The sequence below is a fragment of the Haematobia irritans genome, chromosome 1 (genome assembly GCF_050003625.1).
Source record: "Haematobia irritans isolate KBUSLIRL chromosome 1, ASM5000362v1, whole genome shotgun sequence".
NCBI classification, from domain to species: domain Eukaryota; kingdom Metazoa; phylum Arthropoda; class Insecta; order Diptera; family Muscidae; genus Haematobia; species Haematobia irritans.
The window spans coordinates 55,397,919-55,424,254 of record NC_134397.1 but is presented as its reverse complement, the minus strand read 5'-3'; the positions used below and the strand labels follow the sequence as shown (position 1 = coordinate 55,424,254).

At 30.9% G+C, this 26,336-nt stretch overlaps 1 protein-coding gene across 1 annotated transcript in view; it reads right to left on the bottom strand.

Annotated features, from left to right (window-relative positions):
- LOC142220948 (trophoblast glycoprotein) overlaps positions 1-26,029 on the bottom strand; it is a 425,290-nt gene extending 399,261 nt beyond the window's left edge. Inside the window, exons 1-2 of the mRNA XM_075290386.1 lie at positions 25,817-26,029; positions 17,366-17,783 (exon numbers count right to left, since the gene is read on the bottom strand). The gene's annotated coding sequence lies outside the window, so the exon portion shown is untranslated. The remainder of the gene's footprint in view (positions 1-17,365; positions 17,784-25,816) is intronic.
- Positions 26,030-26,336: the final 307 nt, after the last annotated feature.

Genomic DNA, 26,336 nt, shown 5'->3' with positions numbered 1-26,336 from the left:
CTTAAACCGCACACTAGATATGCTAGTGTTCTCGAGACGCCAGATATCACTCCTGATATCTGCTATAACGGGTCGCTGCCTGATAGGCGATTTTCCTCAAACTATTGGTGCGAAGTATAATGACTATTGTATGAGCTGTCATGATGCGGAGGAAAAGGAATCAATAAAGCACCTCTTGTGTGAGTGTCCTGCATTTTTTGTAAGGCGTAAGCAAATTTTAGGGGCATATAGCTTCAGATTACTAGCGGACCTGGAAAACGTTATCTTAAGCAGTCTGCTAATGTTTTTGGAACAATCTGGTTGGTTCAACAGAAGAAAATAATCGAGAAGGTTCAACGGTTAAAACTAGAAGTGCCCATATGTAATAGGTACTTTTAGTTAATGTGGTATCACAATGGACTGAATAGTCTAAGTGAGCCTGCATCTTAATCGGGCTGCCACTTTAACCTAACCTAACCTACCCTCCATCATAGGACGGGGGTATATTAACTTTGTCATTCCGTTTGTAACACATCGAAATATTGCTCTAAGACCCCATAAAGTATATATATTCTGGGTCGTGGTGAAATTCTGAGTCGATCTAAGCATGTCCGTCCGTCCGTCCGTCTGTTGAAACCACGCTAACTTCCGAACGAAACAAGCTATCGACTTGAAACTTGGCACAAGTAGTTGTTATCGATGTAGGTCGGATGGTATTGAAAATGGGCCATATCGGTCCACTTTTACGTATAGCCCCCATATAAAGGGACCCTCAGATTTGACTTGTGGAGCCTCTAACAGAAGCATATTTCATCCGATCCGGCCGAAATTTGGTATATGATGTTGGTATATGGTCTCTAACAACCATGCAAAAATTGGTCCACATCGGTCCATAATTATATATAGCCCCCATATAAACCGATCCCCAGATTTGACTTGCGGAGCCTCAAAGAGAAGCAAATTTCATCCGATCCGGCTGAAATTTGGTACATTATGTTGGTATATGGTCTCTAACAACCATGCAAAAATTGGTCCACATCGGTCCATAATTATATATAGACCTCATATAAACCTATCTCCAGATTTGGCTTGCGAAGCCTCAACGAGAAGCAAATTGCATCCGATCCGCCTGAAATTTGGTACATGATGTTGGTATATGGTCTCTAACAACCATGCAAAAATTGGTCCACATCGGTCCATAATTATATATAGCCCCCATATAAACCGATCACCAGATTTGGCCTCCGGAGCCTTCTTCCAACCAAAATTCATCTGATTCAGTTGAAATTTGGTACGTGATGTTAATATATGGCCTCAAACACCCATGCAAAAATTGGTCGATAGCGGTCCATAATTATATATAGGCCCCATATAAACCGATCCCCAGATTTGACCTCCGGAGCACCTTGGAAGAGCAAAATTCTTCCTATTCGGTTGAAATTTGGTACGTGATGTTAGTATATGGTATCCAACAACCATGCAGGAATTGGTTCATATCAGTCCGTAATTATATATAGCTCCCATATAAACCGATCGCCAGATTTGACCTCCGGTGCCTTTTGGAGAAGCAAAATTCATCCGATTTGGTTGAAATTGGTACGTGGTGTTAGTATATGATATTTAACAACCATGCCAAAAGTGGTCCAATCAGTCCATAATCATTTATAGCGCCTATATAAATCGATCCCGAGATTTGGTTTTGGAGCCTCTTGGAGGAGCAAATTTCATCCGAGTCAGTTGAAATTTGGTCCATTGTGCTAGTATATGGCCGTAAAAAACCATGCCTAACTAGGTCCATATCGGTCTATAGTTATATATAGCCCTCAGATAAATCACACAAAAATTGGTCCATATCAAGTTCATAATTCTATATAGCCCGCATATTAGCGACCACCATATTTCAATTCTGGCTCTCTACGTACCGTGCAAAAGTCCATGTCGATTCGTAATTATTTGTAGACTTACTTATACATAACTTTTTGTCTAATATACACCACGTATGGACTAACTCACAATTTAGAAAACGATTTAAGATACCACACCCCAAGTAATTGGATTGTGGATGACAGTCTTTCGTAGAAGTTTCTACGCAATCCATGGTGGAGGGTACATAAGCCGACCGGCCTGGCCGAACTTACAGTCGAATTTTAAAATTTTAATTTTATTGATCCTACACGCAGAGGAGGAATATGATCACCTCAACCATGTTTCAAGAGCAAAATGTTATTTTTGGATGGTGACCACGTAACATTTTTATCGCAAAAATGTTGTAGCTACAATGCTAAGTCTACTCCCTGTGCAAAATTTCAACTAAATCAGAGTTAAAAATTGGCCTCTGTGGTCATATGAGTGTAAATCGGGCGAAAGCTATATATGGGAGCTATATATAAATCTGAACCGATTTCAGTCAAATTTGACACGCATAGCTACAATGCTAAATCTATTCCCTGTGCTAAATTTCAACCAAATCGGGCCAAAACTTTGGCTATTAGAACCATATTAGTCCATATCGGGCGAAAGATATATACGGGAGCTATATCTAAATCTGAACCGATTTCAATCAAATTTTGCACACTTGACTACACTACTAATTGTACTCCTGGTGAAAAATTTCAAACAAAAATTCTGAGTCGATTTAGCGATGTCCGTCTGTCTGTCTGTCTGTCTGTCCGTCTGTCTGTCTGTTGATGTATTTATGTGTGCAAAGTATAGCTCGCAGTTTTAGTCCGATTGTCCTAAAATTTGGTATAGAGTCCTGTTTCGGCTCAAAGACGATCCCTATTGAAAATCGGTTCAGATTTAGCTATAGCTGCCATATATATTTTTCACCGATCTGGTCATAATTGGCGTGTATATCAACCGTTGTTTCTGAAATTCCGTTCATCCGAATATTTTATTAGTCTCGAAAAACTTGCAAAATATCAGCCAAATCGGTTCAGAGTTAGTTATAGCTCCCATATATAGCTTTCGCCCGATTTACACTCAATTGCCGACAGAGGCCAATTTTTTGCTCCGATTTAGTTGAAATTTTTCATAGGGAGTAGAACTAGCATTGTAACTATGCGTGTCAAATTTGGTTGAAATCGGTTCAGATTTGGATATATCTCCCATATATAGCTTTCGCACGATTTACACTCATATGACCACAGAGGCCAATTTTTAACACCGATTTAGTTGAAATTTTGCACAGGGAGTAGAATTAGCATTGTAGCTATGCGTGCCAAATTTGGTTGAAATCGGTTCAGATTTAGATATAGCTTACATATATATGTTTTTCTGATTTCGACAAAAATGGTCAAAATACCAACATTTTCCTTGTAAAATCGCCACTGCTTAGTCGAAAAGTTGTAAAAATGACTCTAATTTTCCTAAACTTCTAATACATATATATCGAGCGATAACTCATAAACTTAAAACTTTTGCGAAGTTTTCTTAAAATTGCTTCAGATTTAAATATTTTCCATATTTTTTTTAACAAACATTGTGTTCCACCCTAGTGCATTAGCCGACTTAAATTTTGAGTCTATAGATTTTGTAGAAGTCTATCAAATTCTGTCCAGATCGAGTGATATTTAAATGTATGTATTTGGGACAAACCTTTATATATAGCACCCAACACATTTGACGGATGTGAGTATCGAAAATTTAGATCTACAAAGTGGTGTAGGGTATAATATAGTCGGCCCCGCCCGACTTTAGACTTTCCTTACTTGTTTTTATACCCTTCACCACTACTGTGGTACAGGGTAACGATACTATTGTATGTGTCAAATATGGTCACAATCAATTCAGATTTAGATATAGCTCCCATATATATATATTTCGTCCGATTTGAACTTATATGGCCTCAAAATCCAGGGTTTTGCCGTGATTTGCTTTAAATTTCGCACAAGGAGTATGTTTAGTAGTATAGGTAATTGTGGCAAATTTGGTTGAAATCGGTTCAGATTTAGATATGGCTCCCATATATATCTCCCGTCCGATTTGCACTCATATGACCAGGTGGGCCAAAGTTATACTCCCATTTACGTGAAATTTCGCATAGATAGCAGAATTATTATTCTAACTATGCATGTCAAATTTAGTCAAAATTGGTTCAGATTGCATATAGCTCCCATATATACTGTTTCATATTTTAGACCCATTTTCAATGGGATTTTCCTCCAAATGACTGGGTAGTTTCCTCAGAAAATACAAATATGGCCAAAATTCTCACACTTTAAGGTAAGTACTATGTTCGCTTTTCGCGTTGAAAATTTCGTGGTTACTTTATTAAAACAGTTCAATATAAAGCAGACAAATTAACTCAATTGATGCGTAGTTTCTTGTTCCACTAGTTTTCGACAAGACTTTACAGGAATAAGTTTGTTTTCATTTATAATTTTGATTATTTAAGGAAAAGTAATCGCGAAAATAAAGTGGTTTTCAACTCGAAAACCGAACATAGTACCTACCCTTACACAAAATTCTATGATGATTTCCCCATATCTTAGCCATATCCTACACACTGCAATGCCAAAATTTCCACAGAATGGATGAGTTTTAAATAATGCTCCAAGTCACCCGACTAGATCAAATAATATATCACAACCCACACTTTACCACATATCTTGGCGAGCTGAGTAGCAAAAATTTTAAATATTATTCTAATTGTCTTATATCTCGAATACATAAAGGGTGATACGGTCAAAATTTGGTCAATATAAACTTGACGTATTTCTTTCAATTTTGCATTTAAAAAACCTGAACACCCCTCATTTTGAAGGTGTGTGTGTAGAATGTTGCTCCTATTTTGATTTTGGAATTCACTCTTCAGTTGTCAAAATGCCGTCCAAGCAAGAAGAGCAGCGTATCGAAATTTTACTCGCGCATCGCGAAAATCCGAGATACTCGCACGCAAAGCTGACAAAATCGCTAAAAGTTGCCAAATCAACCGTTACAAATGTAAATAAAGTGTTTGGGGAACGTTTTTCGACAGCCAGGAAGTCGGGATCGGGGGGAAATCGAAAACCGGAAGCCGCTGAGACGACAAAGAGAGTTGCCGGTAGTTTCAAGCGAAACCCTAACCTCTCTCTCCGAGATGCCGCAAATAAGCTGGGTGTATCGTCTACAACCGTGCATCGAGCCAAAAAACGAGCCGGACTATCGACTTACAAGAAGGTAGTGACTCCAAATCGCGATGATAAACAAAATACGACGGCCAAAGCGCGATCCCGGAGGCTGTACACGACGATGCTGATGAAGTTTGACTGCGTTGTAATGGACGACGAAACCTACGTCAAAGCCGACTACAAGCAGCTTCCGGGACAGGAGTTTTATACGGCAAAAGGAAGGGGAAAGGTAGCAGATATTTTCAAGCACATAAAACTGTCAAAGTTCGCAAAGAAATATCTGATTTGGCAAGCCATCTGTACCTGTGGCTTGAAAAGCAACATTTTCATAGCTTCCGGGACTGTCAACCAAGAAATTTACGTGAAAGAGTGTTTGAATAAACGACTGCTGCCTTTCCTGAAGAAACACGGTTGTTCCGTACTGTTTTGGCCGGATTTGGCATCTTGCCATTACGGTAAAAAGGCCATGGAGTGGTACGCCGCCAACAACGTGCAGGTGGTTCCCAAGAACAAGAACCCTCCCAACACGCCAGAGCTCCGCCCAATTGAGAAATACTGGGCTATTGTCAAGCGGAACCTAAAGAAGACCAAAAAAACTGCTAAGGACGAGCAGCAGTTCAAGGCAAACTGCCTTTCTGCGGCGAAGAAGTTGGACAAGGTGGCTGTACAAAATCTGATGGCAGTTGTCAAGCATGAGGCCCGCCAATTCGGATTTGGAAAAGCGAAAGCCTAACTGAATATTTTTCCTGAATGTTATACTAATTGAACTTGAAAAAGAAATTTAATTTGATTTTTTAAATAAACGATTTCACCGATTTACACGCGTTTTCCCTTGACCAAATTTTGACCGTATCACCCTTTATTCTTGATCAGGGATAAATTCTAAGACGATATAACTATGTCCGTCTGTCTGTCTGTCTGTTGTAATCACGCTACAGTCTTCAATAATGAAGCAATCGTGCTGAAATTTTGCACAAACTCGTCTTTGGTCTGCAGGCAGGTCAAGTTCGAAGATGGGTTATATCGGTCCAGGTTTTGATATAGTCCCCATATAAACCGACCTCCCGATTTGGGCTTATAGAAATCGTAGTTTTTATCCAATTTGCCTGAAATTTGAAATCTAGATGTATTTTATGACCATAAAGAGGTGTGCCAAAAATGGTGAGTATCGGTCCATGTTTTGGTATAGCCCCCATATAGACCGATCTCCCGATTTTAATACTTGGGCTTATAGAAACCGCAGTTTTTATTCAATTTGCCTGAAATTTGAAATCTAGAGGTATTTTCGGACCATAACGAGGTGTGCCAAAAATTGTGAGTATTGACCCATGTTTTGGTATAGCCCCCATATAGACCGATCTCCCGATCTTATTTCTTGGGCTTATAAAAATCGTAGTTTTTATTCGATTTACCAGAAATTCGAAATCTAGAGGTATTTTAGTACCATAAAGAGGTGAACCAAAAATGGTGAGCATCGGTCCATGTTTTGGTATGGTCCCCATATAAACCAACCTCCCGATTTGGGGTCTTGGACTTAAAGAAACCGTAGTTTTTATCCAATTTATCTGAAATTGGAAATCTAGAGATATTTTAGGACCGTAAAGAGGTGTACCGAAAACGGTGAGTATCGGTCCATATTTTAGTATAGCCCCCATAAGAACGATTTCCCGATTTAACTCCTTGGGTTTCTAGAAACCGTAGTTTTTATCCGATTTGCCTGAAATTGTAAATATTCTGGTATTTTAGGCTCACAAACCGATCATGAAAATTGCTTAAAACTCAATGTAAAATTTCCATATTTTTTTCTCGGGTGAAAATCTACAGATTTAAGATTTCAAATCAAGACGTTATTTTATAATTTTCTTGCACACTTACAAAAGATGTAAATGATTCCTCTAAAACTCAAACAAAAATGGTTCTTATAAAACCAGAATCTTCATAGTCTTCATAGGTAAAATCTTTAAATTTATCTTCGGGAAGTGTACTGGTTGAACTGCTCTGATTGATCTGTCCTCAAAACCCCCTGCAATTTCAAAGGAAAACCTAATGATTGATTTGGTGGGTATTTAAGATTCGGCCTGGCCGAAATTACTGCTGTATATACTTGTTTTTTATCAATTTAGCTTTTACGAAAAGGAAAAAAATTGTAAATGGTTAGTTAAAATCAAAAAAATGTTTTCCCATAAGATAGTGTAATTTTTTTTTCTGTGTAAATTCATTCTTTTTCGATTCATCTGTTTATTTGTTACAACTGCAATGCAAAAGTAAATAACAACAACAGCATCATATTAAATACTATTGATATTCATTTTCGTTCAAGTAATGGATGCAAGCGTTTATTGATATTTGTTTATTTATTTCATGTTTATATATTGCACTTTACGCACTACAATTATCTTATCACACACAAATATATGCATATATGTATATACACATGCATAAGAGCCGTTTACATATACATATATGGGACATGTAAAGCAATATCGAAGCTAATCGGGAGGGTTCACAGCTATCACTCAAGATAGGATACCAAAAATATTTTCATCTTCTAAAGTTTTCGTACTAATACTTCTTCTTCTTCTTCTAACATATTTCTTTCAACGACCATCGATTTATTCAAGAGACAACTTTCCTGAAAAAAAATTTAGATTTTTTTGCACTCCCCTGGACGTAGGAAATATCATGGAATGACCCATTTACATACTCGACGGTGGCCATAAACAAACAACATGAACAAACCTAATACTTGCAACTTTCGATATCCAATTAAAATCTAAAAACAAAAATAAAACAATTTCCTTCCTTTAAACCACAACCACAACAGAGAAAGCTAAACAATTGCCCAAGTAACAATGCCAAGATTTATTTGTACTCCATTTGGGGTCAAACTAAAAAAAGTACAAAAGTAATTAATTACTTTAAATGAAAATGCAATAAAATAAGTCAAGTACATGGAAACATTTTTTATGGAAGAAGGGAGAGTAAATAAAATTCTACCAAAAATGGTAAATTTTTTACTCTTTGGTACATTGGTAGATTTCTCGATACTTTGGTAAATTTTGTTAGGTATTGCAATTTTCTACATAAATAATATTTGGACAAAATTTTCTATAGAAATAAAATTTTGACAAAATTTTCTATAGAAATAAAATTTTGACAAAATATTCTATAGAAATAAAATTTGGACAAAATGTTTTATAAAAAAAATGTTGACAAGACTCTATATAAATAAAATTTTTACAAGCTTTGCTATAGAAATAAATTTATGCAAAAATTTTCTAGAGAAAAACAAGTATATACGGCCGTAAGTTCGGCCAGTCTGAATCTTATGTACCCTCCACCATGGATTGCGTAGAAACTTCTACGAAAGACTGTCATCCACAAATTTCAACTCACTCGGAAGAAATTTGCTCCTCCAAGAGGCTCCAAAACCAAATCTCGGGATCGGTTTATATGGCGGCTATAAATGATTATGGACTGATATGGACCACTTTTGGCATGGTTGTTAAATATCATATACCACCACCACGTACCAAATTTCAACCAGATCGGATGAATTTTGCTTCTCCAAAAGGCATCGGAGAACAAATCGGTTTATATGGGAGCTATATATAATTATGGACTGATAGGAACCAATTCCTGCATGGTTGTTGGATACCATATACTAACATCACGTACCAAATTTCAATCGAATGGGAAGAATTTTACTCTTCCAAGGTGCTCCGGAGGTAAAATCTGGGAATCGGTTTATATGGGGCCTATATATAATTATGGACCGATATCGACCAATTTTTGCATGGGTGTTTGAGGCCATATATTAACATCACGTACCAAATTTCAACTGAATCAGATGAATTTTGCTCCTCTAAGAGGCTCCGGAAGTCAAATCTGGGGATCGGTTTATATGGGGGCTATATATAATTATGGACCGATGTGGATCAATTTTTGCATGGTTGTTAGAGACCATATACTAACACCATGTACCACATTTCAGCCGGATCGGATGAAATTTGCTTCTTTTAGAGCAATCACAAGCCAAATTTGGGGGTCCGTTTATATGGGGGCTATACGTAAAAGTGGGCCGATATGGCCCATTTGCAATACCATCCGACCTACATCAATAACAACTACTTGTGCCAAGTTTCAAGTCGATAGCTTGTTTCGTTCGGAAGTTAGCGTGACTTCAACAGACGGACGGACGGACGGATATGCTCAGATCGACTCAGAATTTCTCCACGACCCAGAATATATATACTTTATGGGGTCTTAGAGCAATATTTCGATGTGATACAAACGGAATGACAAAGTTAATATACCCCCCATCCTATGGTGGAGGGTATAAAAGCTTTGAAAAAATTTTCTATAGAAATAAACTTTTGACAAAATTTTCTATAGAAATAAAATATTGACAAAATTTTCTATAGAAATAAAATTTTGACCAAATATTCTATAGAAATAAAAATTTGTCAAAATTTTCTATAGAAATAAAATTTTGACAAAATTTTTTATAAACAAAAATTTTTTGACAAGACTCTATATAAATAAAAAATAAATTTATGCAAAAATTTTCTAGAGAAATAAAATTTTGCCAACATTTTTCATAGAAATAAAAAGTTACAAAATTTTCTTTAAAAATAAAATTTTGACAAAATTTTCTATAAAAATAAAATTTTGACAAAATTTTCTATAGAAATAAAATTTTGACAAAATCTTTTATAGAAATAAAATTTTGCAAAAATTTTCTATAGTAAAAAAGTTTGCAAAAATGTTCTATCAAAATAAAATTTTGACAAAATTTTCTATGGAAATAAAATTTTGACAAAATTTTCGAAAGAAATAAAATTTTAACAAAATTTTCTATAGCAATAAAGTGTAAACAAATTTTTCTATAGAACTGAAATTTTGACAAAATTTTCTATAGAACTGAAATTTTGACAAAATTTTCTATAGAAATAAAATTTTCACAAATTTTTTTATAGAAACAAACTTTTGACAAAATTATCTATAGAAAAAAAATTGCAAAAAATTTTCTATAGAAAACAAATGTGGACAAAATTTTCTATAGAAATAAAATTTAGCAAAATTTTCTATAGAAACAAAATTTTGGTAATATTTTCTATAGCAATAAAATTTTGCAAAAATTTTCTATCGAAATAAAATTTTGCAACAATTTTCTATCGAAATAAAATTTTGACAAAATTTTCTACAGAAATAAATTTTTGACAAAATCTTCTATAGAAATAAAATTTTGACAAAATCTTCTATAGAAATAAAATTTTGCACAAATTTTCTATTGAAATAAAATTTTGACAAAATTTTGGAAAGAAATAAAATTTTAACAAAATTTTCTAGAGAAATAAAGTGTTAACAAATTTCTCTATAGAACTGAAATTTTGACAAAATTTTCTATAGAAATAAAATTTTCACAAAATTTTTTATAGAAACAAACTTTTGACAAAACAATTGCAAAAAATTTGCTATAGAAACAAAATTTTGGTAATATTTTCTATAGCAATAACATTTTGCAAAAATTTTCTATCGAAATAAAATTTTGACAAAATTTTCTACAGAAATAAAATTTTGACAAAATCTTCTATAGAAATAAAGTTTTGCAAAAATTTTGAAAAAAAAATTCTATGGAAATAAAATTTGGCAAAATTTTCTATAGAAATAAAATTTTCACAAAATTTGCCATTTTAATACAATTTTGACAAAACTTCTTGTAGAAATACAATTTTGACAAAATTTTCTACAGAAATTAAATTTTGACCAAATTTTCTATAGAAATAAAATTTTAACAAAATTTTCTATAGAAATAAAATTTTGTAAACATTTTCTATAGAAATAACATTTTGACAATGTTTTCTATAAAAATAAAATTTTGGTAGATTATTTTTGGCTCGAGTGGCAACCATAATTATGAACCGATATGGACCAATTTTTGTGTGATTGGGGATCGGCTATATATAACTATAGACCGATAAGGACCAATTATGGCATGGTTATAAGCGGCCTTATACTAACACCACGTTGCAAATTTCAACCGGATCGGATGAATTTTGCTCCTCCAAGAGGCTCCGGAGATCAAATCTGGGGAACGGTTTAAATGGGGGCTATATATAATTATGGACCGATGTGGACCAATTTTTGCATGGTTGTTAGAGACCATATGCTAACACCATGTACCAAATTTCAGCCGGATCGGATGAAATTTGCTTCTCTTAGAACAATCGCAAGCCAAATTTGGGGGTCCGTTTATATGGGGGCTATACGTAAAAGTGGACCGATATGGACCAATTTTTGCATGGTAGTTAGAGACCATATACTAACACCATGTACCAAATTTCAGCCGGATCGGATGAAATTTGCTTCTCTTAGAGCAATCGCAAGCCAAATTTGGGGGTCCGTTTATATGGGGGCTATACGTAAAAGTGGGCCGATATGGCCCATTTGCAATACCATCCGACCTACATCAATAACAACTACTTGTGCCAAGTTTCAAGTCGATAGCTTGTTTCGTTCGGAAGTTAGCGTGATTTCAACAGACGGACGGACGGACGGACATGCTCAGATCGACTCAGAATTTCACCACGACCCAGAATATATATACTTTATGGGGTCTTAGGCAATATTTCGATGTGTTACAAACGGAATGACAAAGTTAATATACCCCCATCCTATGGTGGAGGGTATAAAAAATTTGGACAATTTTTTAAAAATTTTCTATAGCAATAAAATTTGGAAAAATTTTCTATAGAAACAAAATTTTGACAAAATTTTCTATAGCAATAAAATTTTGACAAAAATTCTATAGAAATAAAATTTCGACAAAATTCTCTATAGAAATAAAATTTCGACAAAATTCTCTATAGAAATAAAATTTTGACAAAATTTTCTATAGAAATAAAATTTTGACAAAATTTTATATAGAAATAAAATTTTGACAAAATTTTATATAGAAATATAATTTTAACAACATCTTCTATAGAATAAAATCTTCTATAGTACTTATACATATTAACTGTTTAACTTAATCTAATTAATTGCAATAATGTTATAGATCAAATCCCCTCTGAAGGAGCAATTCAGTGAAAATTGCTAAATATTAGGAATGATGGATGGAAAATAAATAAAGGAAAACTAAGATCTCAAGCTTAATAAAAATAAAACTATTGACATTTATTGAAATGAAATAAATTTTTGACAAATATTTTTATAGAAATAAAATTTTGATATAGAAATAAACTTTTGACAAAATTTCTATAGAACAATAATATTGACAAAATTTCCTATTGAAATAAAATTTTGACAAAATTTTTGCTATATAAATAAACATTTGACAAAATTTTCTATAGAAATTAAATTGCAAAAAATTTTCTATAGAAATCAAATTTCGCAAAATTTTCTATAGAAACAAAATTTTGGTAATATTTGCTATAACAATAAAATTTTGACAAAACTTTCCAAAGAAATAAAATTTTGCAAAAAATTTCTATCGAAATAAAATTTTGACAAAATTTTCTATAGAAATAAAATTTTGACAAAACCTTCTATAGAAATAAAATTTTGCAAAAATTTTCTATAGAAAAAAGTTTGCAAAAATTTTCTATAGAAAAAAAGTTTGCAAAAATTTTCTATCGAAATAAAATTTTGACAAAATTTTCTATGGAAATAAAATTTTGACAAAATCTTCGAAGGAAATAAAATTTTAACAAAATTTTCTATAGAAATAAATTGTTAACAAATTTTTCTATAGAACTTAAATTTTGACAAAATTTTCTATAGAAATAAAATTTTAACAAAATCTTCTATAGAAATAAAATTTTCACAAAATTTTTTACAGAAAAAAAATTGCAAAAAAATTTTCTCTAGAAAAAACATGTGGACAAAATTTTCTATAGAAATAAAATTTGACAAAATTTTCTATAGAAACAAAATTTTGGTTATATTTTCTATAGCAATAAAATTTTGACAAAATTTTCCTATACAAATAAAATTTATTGTTGTTTTTGATCTCAGCTTAAAGCCATGCATTGACTAAACTACAAGTGTAGCTTAACCAACAGAGGAAAAGTATGCTTGTTTGGACAAAGCCCTATAGACTGCAAGATTTTTGGATGTACAGTTGTTTCGGAATTCACATTCCACATCCACATTCCTCATCAGCATCCTCTACTTGCAGCAAAACTATCAACCAATTATCAGAATAAATTCGGGTAATTCACTCAACCCAAAGTGGAATACACTTGAACCTTCCGAAAAAGGGTTTAATAGTCGGCTACTGCCTTTCTATAGAAATAAAATTTTGCAAAATTTTCTATAGAAATGAACTTTTGACAAAATTTTCTATAGAAATAAAATTTTGGTCGATTATTTTTTGGCTCGAGTGGCAACCATGATTATGAACCGATATAGACCAATTTTTTTGTGATTGGGAATCGGCTATATACACCTATAGACCGATATGGACCAATTTTTGCATGGTTGTTAGCGGCCATATAATAACACCTCGTTCCAAATTTCAACCGGATCGGCTGAATTTCGCTCCTCCAAGATGCTCCGGGGTCAAATCCGAGGAACGATTTATATGGGGCTATATATAATTAAGAACCGATATGGACCACTTTTTGCATGGTTGTTAGAGATAATATACTAACACCACGTACCAAATTTCAACAGGATCGAGAGAAATTTGCTTCCCTAAGAGGCTCCGCAAGCCAAAATTGGGTGTCGGTTTATATGGGGGCTATACCTAAAAGTGGTTCAATATGACCAATGTGCAATACCATCTAACCTACATCAATAACAACTAATTGTGCCAAGTTTCAAGTCGAAAGTTTGTTTCGTTCGGAAGTTAGCGTGATTTCAACAAACGGACGGACGTGCTCAGATCAACTCAGAATTTCACCACGACCCAGAATATATATACTTTATGGGGTCTTAGAGCAATATTTCGATGTGTTACAAACAGAATGACAAAGTAATATACCCCCCATCCTATGGTGGAGGGTATACAAATTGAAAAAATTTTCTATAAAAATAACATTTTCTCAACATTTTCTATAGCAATACAATTTTCACAAAATTCTCTATAGAAATAAAATTTTTACAAAATTTTTTATAGAAATAAAATTTTCTATAGCAATAAAATTTTGACAAAATTTTCTATAGCAATAAAATGTTGACAAAAATTTCTATAGAAATACAATTGTGGAAAAATTTTCTATAGCAATAAAATTTTGACAAAATTTTCTATAGCAATAAAATTTTGACAAAAATTTCTATAGCAATAAAATTTTGACACAAATTTCTATAAAAATAAAATTTTGACAAAATTCTCTATAGAAATAAAATTTTGACAAAATTCTCTATAAAAATAATATTTTGACAACATTTTCTATAGAAATAAAATTTTGACAAAATTCTCTATAGAAATACAATTTTGACGAAATTTTCTATAGCAATAAAATTTTGACAAAATTTTCTATAGCAATAAAATTTTGACAAAAATTTCTATAGCAATAAAATTTTGACAAAATTTTCTATAGAAATAAAATTTTGTGAAAATGTTGTACAGAAATAAAATTTTGACAAAATTTTCTAAAGAAATAAAATTTTGACAAAATTCTCTATAAAAATAATATTTTGACAACATTTTCTATAGAAATAAAATTTTGACAAAATTTTCTATAGAAATACAATTTTGACAAAATTCTTTATAGAAATACAATTTTGACGAAATTTTCTATAGCAATAAAATTTTGACAAAATTTTCTATAGCAATAAAATTGTGACAAAAATTTCTATAGCAATACAATTTTGACAAAAATTTCTATAAAAATAAAATTTTGACAAAATTCTCTATAGAAATAAAATTTTGTGAAAATGTTCAATAGAAATAAAATTTTGACTAAATATTCTATAAAAATAAAATTTTAACAAAATTTTCTATAGAAGTAAAATTTTGACAAAATTTTCTATAGAAATAAAATTTTGACAAAATTTTCTATAAAAATAATATTTTGACAACATTTTCTATAGAAATAAAATTTTGACAAAATTTTCTATAGAAATACAATTTTGACAAAATTCTTTATAGAAATACAATTTTGACGAAATTTTCTATAGCAATAAAATTTTGACAAAATTTTCTATAGCAATAAAATTGTGACAAAAATTTCTATAGCAATACAATTTTGACAAAAATTTCTATAAAAATAAAATTTTGACAAAATTCTCTATAGAAATAAAATTTTGTGAAAATGTTCAATAGAAATAAAATATTGACTAAATATTCTATAAAAATAAAATTTTAACAAAATATTCTATAAAAATAAAATTTTAACAAAATTTTCTAAAGAAATAAAATTTTGACAAAATTCTCTATAGAAATAAAATGTTGACAAAATTTTCTATAAAAATAAAATTTTAACAAAAGTTTCTATAGAAATAAAATTTTGACAAAATTTTCTAAAGAAATAAAATTTTGACAAAATTCTCTATAGAAATAAAATGTTGACAAATATTTCTATAGAAATAAAATTTTGACAAAATGTTCTATAGAAATAAAATTTTTACAAAATTTTCTATAGAAATAAAATTTTGTCAAAATTTTCTATAGAAATAAAATTTTGACTAAATATTCTATAAAAATAAAATTTTAACAAAATTTTCTATAGAAGTAAAATTTTGACAAAATTTTCTAAAGAAATAAAATTTTGACAAAATTTTCTACATATATAAAAATTTTACAAAATGTACTTTAAACATAAAATTTCGACAAAAATTCCTAAAGAAATAAAATTTTGACAAAATTCTCTATAGAAATAAAATGTTGACAAAATTTTCTATAAAAATAAAATTTTAACAAAATTTTCTATAGAAATAAAATTTTGACAAAATTTTCTAAAGAAATAAAATTTTGACAAAATTCTCTATAGAAATAAAATGTTGACAAATATTTCTATAGAAATAAAATTTTGACAAAATGTTCTATAGAAATAAAATTTTTACAAAATTTTCTATAGAAATAAAATTTTGTCAAAATTTTCTATAGAAATAAAATTTTGACTAAATATTCTATAAAAATAAAATTTTAACAAAATTTTCTATAGAAGTAAAATTTTGACAAAATTTTCTATAGAAATAAAATTTTGACAAAATTTTCTACAAATATAAAAATTTTACAAAATGTACTTTAAACATAAAATTTCGACAAAAATTTCTAAAGAAATAAAATTTTGACAAAATTCTCTATAGAAATAAAATGTTGACAAAATTTTCTATAAAAATAAAATTTTAACAAAATTTTCTATAGAAATAAAATTTTGACAAAATTTTCTAAAGAAATAAAATTTTGACAAAATTCTCTATAGAAATAAAATTTTAACAAAATTTTCTACAAATATAAAAATTTTACAAAATGTACTTTAAACATAAAATTTCGACAAAAATTTCTATAGAAATAAAATGATGACAAAAATTTCTATAGCAATAAAATTTTGACAAAATTCTCTATAAAAATAAAATTTTTACAAAATTTTCTTTAAAAATAAATTGTGACAAAACTTTCTATAGAAGTAAAATTTTGACAAAACTTTCTATAGAAGTAAAATTTTGACAAAAATTTCTATAGAAATAAAATTTTGACAAAATTTTCTATAAATATAAAAATTTTACAAAATGTTCTTTAAACATAAAATTTTGACAAAATTTTGAAAAGAAATAAAATTTTGACAGAATTTTCAATAGAAATAAAATTTTGACAACATTTTCTATAGAAATAAAATTTTAAAAGAAATTTGTTTAGTTAAGATGGCGCAGGCAAACGGGCGTTGCTAAAGCATATACCACTTGGGATTTTTATGTTCTTATACTTCATACACTGGATTTTCGAAAGCCTGGAATGCTAGTGAATATTTTAATTGAAGTCAGTGAATACCATTTTGAACATTTTCTTAAATAAAACCACCATAAATTTTAATATGTTAGTACATAAAATTCAAATGATTAAACTTTTTTCTACTGTTATTCAATAAATGTTTATTAAAAACGTTTATATGCCTTCAATGTGTTTTTATGGAATTTTCAAAATTCCAAAATAATTCCATTCGATCTCAATTCAAATTCATACTCATACACTGAATTGAGTCGGAGAACCGCGAAACCCACGAATATGAGAGTATAGCAATACTGACCACATAACCGCAGAGGGCGGCAGGGCGACATTGGGTAGTTCATTTATGGGGATTTTTCGCTTTATTTGTTTTGCTTACCTGTTTCTTTGTTTGTTTTACTATAGATGAGTGTGTGTGTGTGTTTGTTGTTCACATTTATATGCGTAACGACATTGGCAGAGTCCGGCGGCCAAGAGGGCGGCGATTCTATCCGGCTATTGAATGGGTAAAGTTTATTGACTAAAGTCCAGTATTTGTATGGTATGGCAAACGATTACAAGACAACGCCGTTGTCGCTGCTGCTATAGTGGCTGTGGTTAATACCACCTGGTTTTGGTTGAGCTAACGGCTTAAATGTGATTACAGTGAAGAAGACCAAGCACAAGACAACAATGGGCACTTTAGTCATTAAGTAAAATTGGATTTTTTTATTTATTTTTTTTTTTTTTCAAAATTCACTTTAATTAGAAAAGCGAGTAATTTTTTAGCACAATCTGGGATTATTCTGGATTTGGAACTGTAAGAAAATTAGAATATTTTTAGATTTAATTATGAGGCAGAAAACAAAAATATCGTATTTTTTTTTTAATTTTTAGATATATGATGGGAGTTGGTTTTTTTTTTTAATTTGTCATTTAATTAATGGAGTTAAAATATGTTTTATAATTATTTGTTTAAGATGTTTTTTTTTTTGGATTTTCACATGGTTAAATATTTTTAATATATTTACATTTATTTTAAAATTTAATTTTTTTTGTACAGTAAACAAGTTAGAATTTTTTTTAGACTTTATTAAGGGGTACGGAAACAAATTTGTTTGTTATTGTTTATGTGTGTTTAATGTATGTATTTTATTTTTTGTATATTGCGTGAGTAAGCCTTTCGTAATTTTGAAATACCTAAATTTCCAAATCGAGTAGAAAAATATTTTATAATTATTTATTTTGTATGCTTTTATTAATGTTTTCATTTTTTAGATTTAATTAAAGGATAAGGAAACAATTTTTTTTTATTTTAGTTTGTTTTTAACGTATGTATTTTATTTTTTATATATTGGGAGAGTCAGTCTTTCTTAATTTATTAATAATTAAATTTTAAATATTATATAATTATTTTTTTATTTTTTTATTAGGTTTTTTTCTCATATATTTTTTGGTGTATATACACCCAGAGAAGGAATATGATCACCTCAAACATATTTTAAGAGCAAAATGTTATTTTTGGGTGGTGACCATGTAACATGGTTTTCGCAACCATGTTATTTTCTCGCAAATCATGTATCTGATTTCGGCAAGCAGGTTATTTTTGACGAGAAAATAACATTTTAGTGACAAACATGTTACATGGTCACAATACAAAAATAACATTTTGCTCTGGAAACATGTTTGAGGTGATCATATTCCTTCTCTGCGTGTATATTTTAAAGTTTATTTTATTTATTATTATTATTATTTTTTTTTTTTTGAAAATGTTGTTTGATAATTTCAATTGGTTATTTCTGTTTTTTTTTGTGTGTTCTTCAATTTATTTTTCTTGTTTTATATTACAAATTATTATTGTAGAAAATTGTGTTACTATATTATTTGCAAGCACTTATTTTTATATTTAGAGAGGATGAACAATACATTATTTTCAATTTATTTATTTTTTAAGGATTTCTTCAAACTGTCTTCTATATTATTAGATAGTTAGTTTTAATAATTTATTTGTTAGCGTTTCCGTTTGTGTTTTTTCTTTTTTAATTTATTTATTTTTCGGTGCATTTGTTTGTAAAATTTAATTTTTTTTATATGGAGTTTATAAATTCTTATTTAAAAATTGTAGTTAGTTATGTGTGATTTTCTTTGTGTGTTTTAATTTTTAATAATATTATTGTAATTAAATATTTTATGCTTAAATTTTGCAGGAAAATTCTTTATATTTTGTATATTAGTTTGTATTTTAATGCGCGAATATTTTTTTTATATATTTTACTAATGTTTTTTAAAACGTATTTTTGTTTTGTATTGAATCATTCAGTTTTTATTCCTCTAGTTGCTAGTGCCCGTATATATTTTTTTAATTTAAATCGGTAATTATAATAAATTAAGTAATAAATAAATAAACATTTAAAGTTTTTATTCGATTTTTCCTTTATATTTTAATTAATTTTTTTCAAATGTTCCAAATATATTTCATGCATATTAATTTAATTATTTTTATTTATTCATTTATCAAATAAAATATATTTTATTATTATATGTTTAATTTTTATTTTGAATTTTGTGGTTATTTGTGTTGTGTTTATTTTTACTTAATTTTTCTTGTTTTATATTAAAAAATATATTATTGTAGTAAATTTTTTACACTTTTACAGAAAAATGAAACAAAAGTACCAATATCCCATCACCATTTAGATGGGGGTATAATAATATTGTCATTCCGATTGCAATACCTCGAAATATGTATTTCCGACTACATAAAGTATATATATTCTATATAGAAATAAAATTTTGACAAAATTTTTCTACAGAAATAGGTTAGGTTAGGTTAGGTGGCAGCCCGATATATCAGGCTCACTTAGACTATCAGTCCATTGTGATACCACATTGGTGAACTTCTCTCTTATCACTGACTGCTGCCCGATTCCATGTTAAGCTCAATGACAAGGGACCTCCTTTTTATAGCCGAGTCCGAACGGCGTTCCAAATTGCACTGAAACCACTTAGAGAAGCTTTGAAACCCTCAGAAATGTCATCAGCATTACTGAGGTGGGATAATCCACCGCTGAAAAACTTTTTGGTGTTCGGTCGAAGCAGGAATCGAACCCACGACCTTGTGTATGCAAGGCGGGCATGCTAACCATTGCACCACGGTGGCTCCCATAATAAATTTTTTACAAAATTTTTCTATAGAAATAAAATATTGACAAAATTTTCGATAGAAAAAAAAATTCAACAAAACATTCTATACAAATAAAATTTGGACAAACTATCCTATAGAAATAAAATTTTGACAAAATTTGTCTATAGAAATAAGATTTTCTATAGAAATAAAATTTTGACAAAATTTTTCTATAGAAATAAAATTTTGCCTAAATTTTCTTTACCTCTAAAATTCTGACAAAATTTTCAATAGAAAACAAGTACATACTGCCGTAAGTTCGGTCAGGCCGAAGCTTATGTACCCTCCACCATGGATTGCGTAGAAACTTCTACTGAAGACTGTCATCCACAATCGAATTACTTGGGTTGCGGTAACACTTGCCGATGGCAAGGTATCTTAAAACCTCGTAACACCATCTTCTAAATTGTATGTAAATCCATACGTGGTATATATTAAATCAAAAAAGATCGATCAAATACGTATATAATTCAGTTTGACAAAATTTTCTATAGACATAAAATTTTGACAAAATTTTCTATAGAAAGAAAATTTTAACAAAATTTTCTATAGAAATAAAATTTTAAAAAAATTTTTTATAAAATAAAATTTTGACAAAATTTCCTTTAGAAATAAAATTTTGACACATTTGTCTACAGAAATAAAATTTTACAAAATTTTCTATAGAAATAAAATTTTAACAAAATTTTCTATACAAATAAAATTTTAACAATAATTTTCAATAGAAATAAAATTTTAACAAAATTTTCTATAGAAATAAAATTTTAACAATAATTTTCAATAGAAATAAAATTTTAACAAAATTTTCTATAGAAATAAAATTTTGAAAAAATTGTATATAGAAATAAAATTTTGACAAAATTTTCTATAGATATAAAATTTTGGTAGATTATTTTTGCTCGAGTGGCAACCATGATTATGAACCGATATGGACCAATTTTTGTGTGATTGGAGATCGGCTGTATATAACTATAGACCGATAAGGACCAATTTTGGTATGGTTGTCAGCGGCCATATACTAACACCACGTTCCACATTTGAACCAGATCGGATGAATTTTGCTCCTCCAAGACGCTCGGGAGGTCAAATCTGGAGAACGGTTTATATGGGGGCTAGGTTGTTAGAGACCATATACCAACACCATGTACCAAATCTGGAGAACGGTTTATATGGGGGCTATATATAATTATGGGCTGATGTGGACCAATTTTTGCATGGTTGTTAGAGACCATATACTAACACCATGTACCAAATTTCAGCCGGATCGGATGAAATTTGGTTCTCTTAGAGGATCCGCAAGCCAAATCGGGGGATCGGTTTATATGGGGGCTATATGTAATTATGGCCCGATATGGACCTATTTGTGCATGGTTGTTAGAGACCATATACTAACACCATGTACCAAATTTCAGCCGAATCGGATGAAATTTGGTTCTCTTAGAGGCTTCGCAAGCCAAATCGGGGGATCGGTTTATATGGGAGCTATATGTAATTATGGGCCGATATGGACCAATTTTTGCACGATTGTTAGAGACCATATACTAACACCACGTACCAAATTTTAACCGGATCGGTTGAATTTTGCTCCTCTAAGAGGCTCCGAAGTTCAAATCTGGGGATCGGTTTATATGGGGGCTATATATAATTATGTACCGATATGGATAAATTTTTGCATTTTGCCATGTACCAAATTTCAGCCGAATCGGATTAAATTTGGTTCTCTTAGAGGCTTCGCAAGCCAAATCGGGGGATCGGTTTATATGGGAGCTATATGTAATTATGGGCCGATATGGACCAATTTTTGCACGATTGTTAGAGACCATATACTAACACCACGTACCAAATTTCAACCGGATCGGTTGAATTTTGCTCCTCTAAGAGGCTCCGGAGTTCAAATCTGGGGATCGGTTTATATGGGGGCTATATATAATTATGTACCGATATGGATTAATTTTTGCATGGTCATTAGAGGCCATATACTAACACCATGTACCAAATTTCAGGGTGATCGGATGACATTTGCTTCTCTTAAAGGCTCCGCAAGCCAAATCGGGGGATCGGTTTATATGGGGGCTATATATAATTATGGACCGATGGAGACTCATTTTTGCATGGTTGTTAAAGACCATATACTAACACCATGTACCAAATTTCAGCTGGATTGGATGAAATTTGCTTCTCTTAAATACTCCGAAAGCCAAATCGGAGGATCGGTTTATATGGGGGCTATATATAATTATGGACCAATGGGGACTCATTTTTGCATGGTTGTTAAAGACTATATACAAACACCATGTACCAAATTTCAGCCGGATCGGATGAAATTTGCTTCTCTTAGATGGTCTGCAAGCCAAATTATGGGGTCCGTTTATATGGGGGCTATACGTAAAAGTGGACCGATATGGCCCATTTGCAATACCATCCGACCTACATCAATAACAACTACTTGTGCCAAGTTTCAACAGACGGACGGACGGACGGACATGCTCAGATCGACTCAGAATTTCACTACGACCCATAATATATATACTTTATTGGGTCTTAGAGCAATATTTCGATGTGTTACAAACGAAATTACAAAGTTAATATACCCCCATCCTATGGTGGAAGGTATAAAAAAGTGTGCGGAAGATGGTGTATATTGGTCCATGTTTCGGTATAGCCCCCATAAAGCCCGATCTCGTGATTGGACTTCTTGCACGTCTATAAATCCGAATTTTGATCCGATTTGGCTGAAATTCAAAATCTAGAGGTATTTTGGGTCTACACATAAGTAAGCCGAATATGGGGCGTATCAATTTACTTTTTGATATACCTGCCATATAGACCGATCTCCCGATTTGACTTCATGGAGTTTTAGACACAACAATTTTTATCCCATTTTCCTGAAATTCAAAATTTAGAAGTATTTTAGATCCGTAAATAGGTGTAGGGAATAGGGTGTGGATCGGTCCATGTTTTATTATGACCACCATGTACGAGTATTAGGTCTCCCGATTTCCATGTGTTGGCATATGTATATGTTTGCTTGACAGAGTATCTGTCATCAAATCCACCTGAAATTCTATATATTTTCAAATAACCCAACGAACAGTTTTCAAAGGAAACAAATATATTTTTTCTCAATCATGGTGGTGTGTATATAAGATTCGGCCTAACCGAACTTAAGTCCGTATTTACTTGTTTTTTTATTTCAATTTTCCTCATTTTTGGCTTTGGAATTCTTTTTTAATTCATTTTTTCTATTTATTATATAAATAAGCAAACGAATCGAAGGTACCACTTTTTACTTATGAATTTCTATGAATTTCTTTTATGTTATATTAAATTTTAATTTATTCAATTTTGTAAATGCTTTAAATATATTTTATTTTTTTTTATTTTGAATTTTTCTTTAACGTTTTAATTTTTAATTTTTCTTTAATGTTTCAAATGGGTTCACCAATTTCTTTTTATACAAATTTTGCTATACACATATTTTAAAAATTATTTTTCTGTTATAAATTTCTTTAGTTTTTCTTACACTTTTACCGGTTCACAATTTTTGACTTTGTATTCAATTTTTATTTATTTACGAGTATTTTAGGCTGTTTTGTTTTTGCTGTTGCTGTCGCTGTGTTTTTATTCTTATTTAATTTATATTTCTTCTTTTTCTTGGTATTACAATTTCTTTTTCTTGTTTGGTAATTTGTTTTTTTTTTTTTATGTCAACAACGTCTAAAGAAACTGTCGCGACATTAAAAATAGAATGATCAAACAAAATCTCACACACGCACTTCATGAAACACTTACTCACACTTGGAGACTCACAAAACGACATACATACACACACACCCAACAAGCACGACAGTTAGTCAGACTGTCTGTCTGTCTGTATTTAAGATTTCTCTCACTAAACACAAAGAACGATATATGAGCGCGATGGGCACACGACAATTTAAAGATTTAAGGTAGAGTCATAAAGGTCTCAGAAGCGGCAGCAAAAAAAAAACTCTATACGATATGCTACGTTACGTTACGCGTCACCGTTTATTAATTCGTTATGGAAATTGAAAGAGAATTGTCGTAAGATCGTTGCTACCCACCCGACCAAAGTGCCGAGAAATGGCGAAGGTTCGCTAAAGCGAACATTTTTCGAAATAATTTAAAGCGCACATTATTCGAGAAAAGTTCGATAATAGAAAAATTTCGAACGTTCGTTGTTTCGAAGTAATAACGAATATTTTTCGGCTTATTTGTTGGTGTTCCGCCATGTTTGTTTTTGACAAAGACAGAGATTAAAAGGTCATTTCAGTTTAAGAAATTGTTAAGTGCGGGTGAAGTATCTTAGCGAATCTGAAAGAGGTAAGAATTTATTTATATATCTTTTAAAAAAACTATCAATTTTCTTTCTTGTTTAATTTGCAGATGTATCCAGGAAAATGTTACTCATTGATTATAGTCCTTTTCAATGGCATAGCCACTACCGGCTTAATAAGAAATTCCGCGCAAAGAAGTCAATGCAGTGCCTTAAATGACTTTAAATATATATTCCAAAATGTAAATATTTTAAGTATTTTGTTCGCAACACTAATATCTGTATTATTTTGAATTATAATTATCTATATTGTGTTACAACAAAATAAAAACAAACTTGAAAATTTTCTTACTACACAACTTATAATGGGAACAAAATGGGAATAAAACAGTATAGAAAACCTTCGAAAGCGGAATGATATCGAATACGAAAACGAATTCGAAATAGATTCGTTAGCGATCAATTATAGATATCGCGAAACCTTCTTTAACGAATCACTAGCAAGCCTTCGAAAACGAAGAGTTTGCTGGCAGTAACAGCACGACAGATGAACGTTTTTCGAAATTTTTTCGAACCATTCTCGATATCGTTTTCGATAGTTTTATTCGAGAAAAACCCGAGAATATTTCTATATCGAATTCGATAACGAACGTCGTGGTCAGGTGGGTAATGTTAGTAGTTATCTCACATACTCATTCGTATAATCATCCAAATTACAAAAGCAACAACAACAACAAGCACTATAAAAAAAAACGTAAACAAAAAACACAATGAGTTATCTAAAGATATCTGAGTAGTTGTGTGTGTGTGTGTTGTTGTCTAAATGTAGAAGGGTTATGGGGAGATTTTACAGATGCCTTTGTTGTTGTTATTGTTCCAAACAAACTGGTTTGCAATGCAATGCAGAAAATCAGACACCCGAGATATCCCATACACACACACACACACGTACACAAAGTCACATTCAATTGAACGAATCAACAGCAGCAATCCATTTAACACTCACGCACTCGCTATACGGTCTATAAAGCAAAAATACAACAATAACAATAAAAAAATAACAGCAAAACTATAAACTGGCTGGTTGTGTTGGTTATACTATTCCTGGCTTGCTTTGCTTGTTAACTGATTTTAATGGGAAACAAAATTTTCTTTCCAACTTAATTATGCTTTTCATGAATTTTTAAAATGGTTTAAGAATTCTTGCTAAATTTTTAATGGAAAATTTCACAGATATTCAGTATAAGAAATTTAATATTTATTAAGCATTAATCAAAAGGTATGATGAAGTTTCACACTGTTGCACTTTTAAATGATAGTAAGAGAGAGAGAGAGAGAGAGAGAGGTGGGGATATTTAAATTTTGCTTACTTTGTTAAAATTTCCCACTAACTCCTCTAAAAGATTTTTACGACAACACACGTTTTCAAATTCTTTTTTCAAAAATTTATCATAAATATTCACTATTTATTTATTATTCTTTTTTTTTTTCTTTATTGCTCGAAACAATTTCCACGATTTTTCTCCGTCCGTATAACGATTTGTATTATTTTATTGCCGTCATCCAACTAAACCATATCCATAGACCGGTTATAAACAAACTGTAGCTGGCTGTCTAACTGATTGGAGTTCTCTGTGTGTTGGTTGGTTCGTTATTTTCTAAAGGGGACGAACCGGTAGACGAACGGAAATAGGAAAGGTGGCAAGCAAGCCAGCACGACACACACGATGTGCATCAAACATGTGTGTTGGTTTTGTTCGATGGCCAATGTAGACTTGTTGTATTTGTATAAGCGAACATACAACACGTGTGGTTTAAGGTGGGTTGCCATTGCATTGGGAATGTGAAAATCCATAGGTAGTTTATTGAAAATCCCAGAAAGAGTGTCCC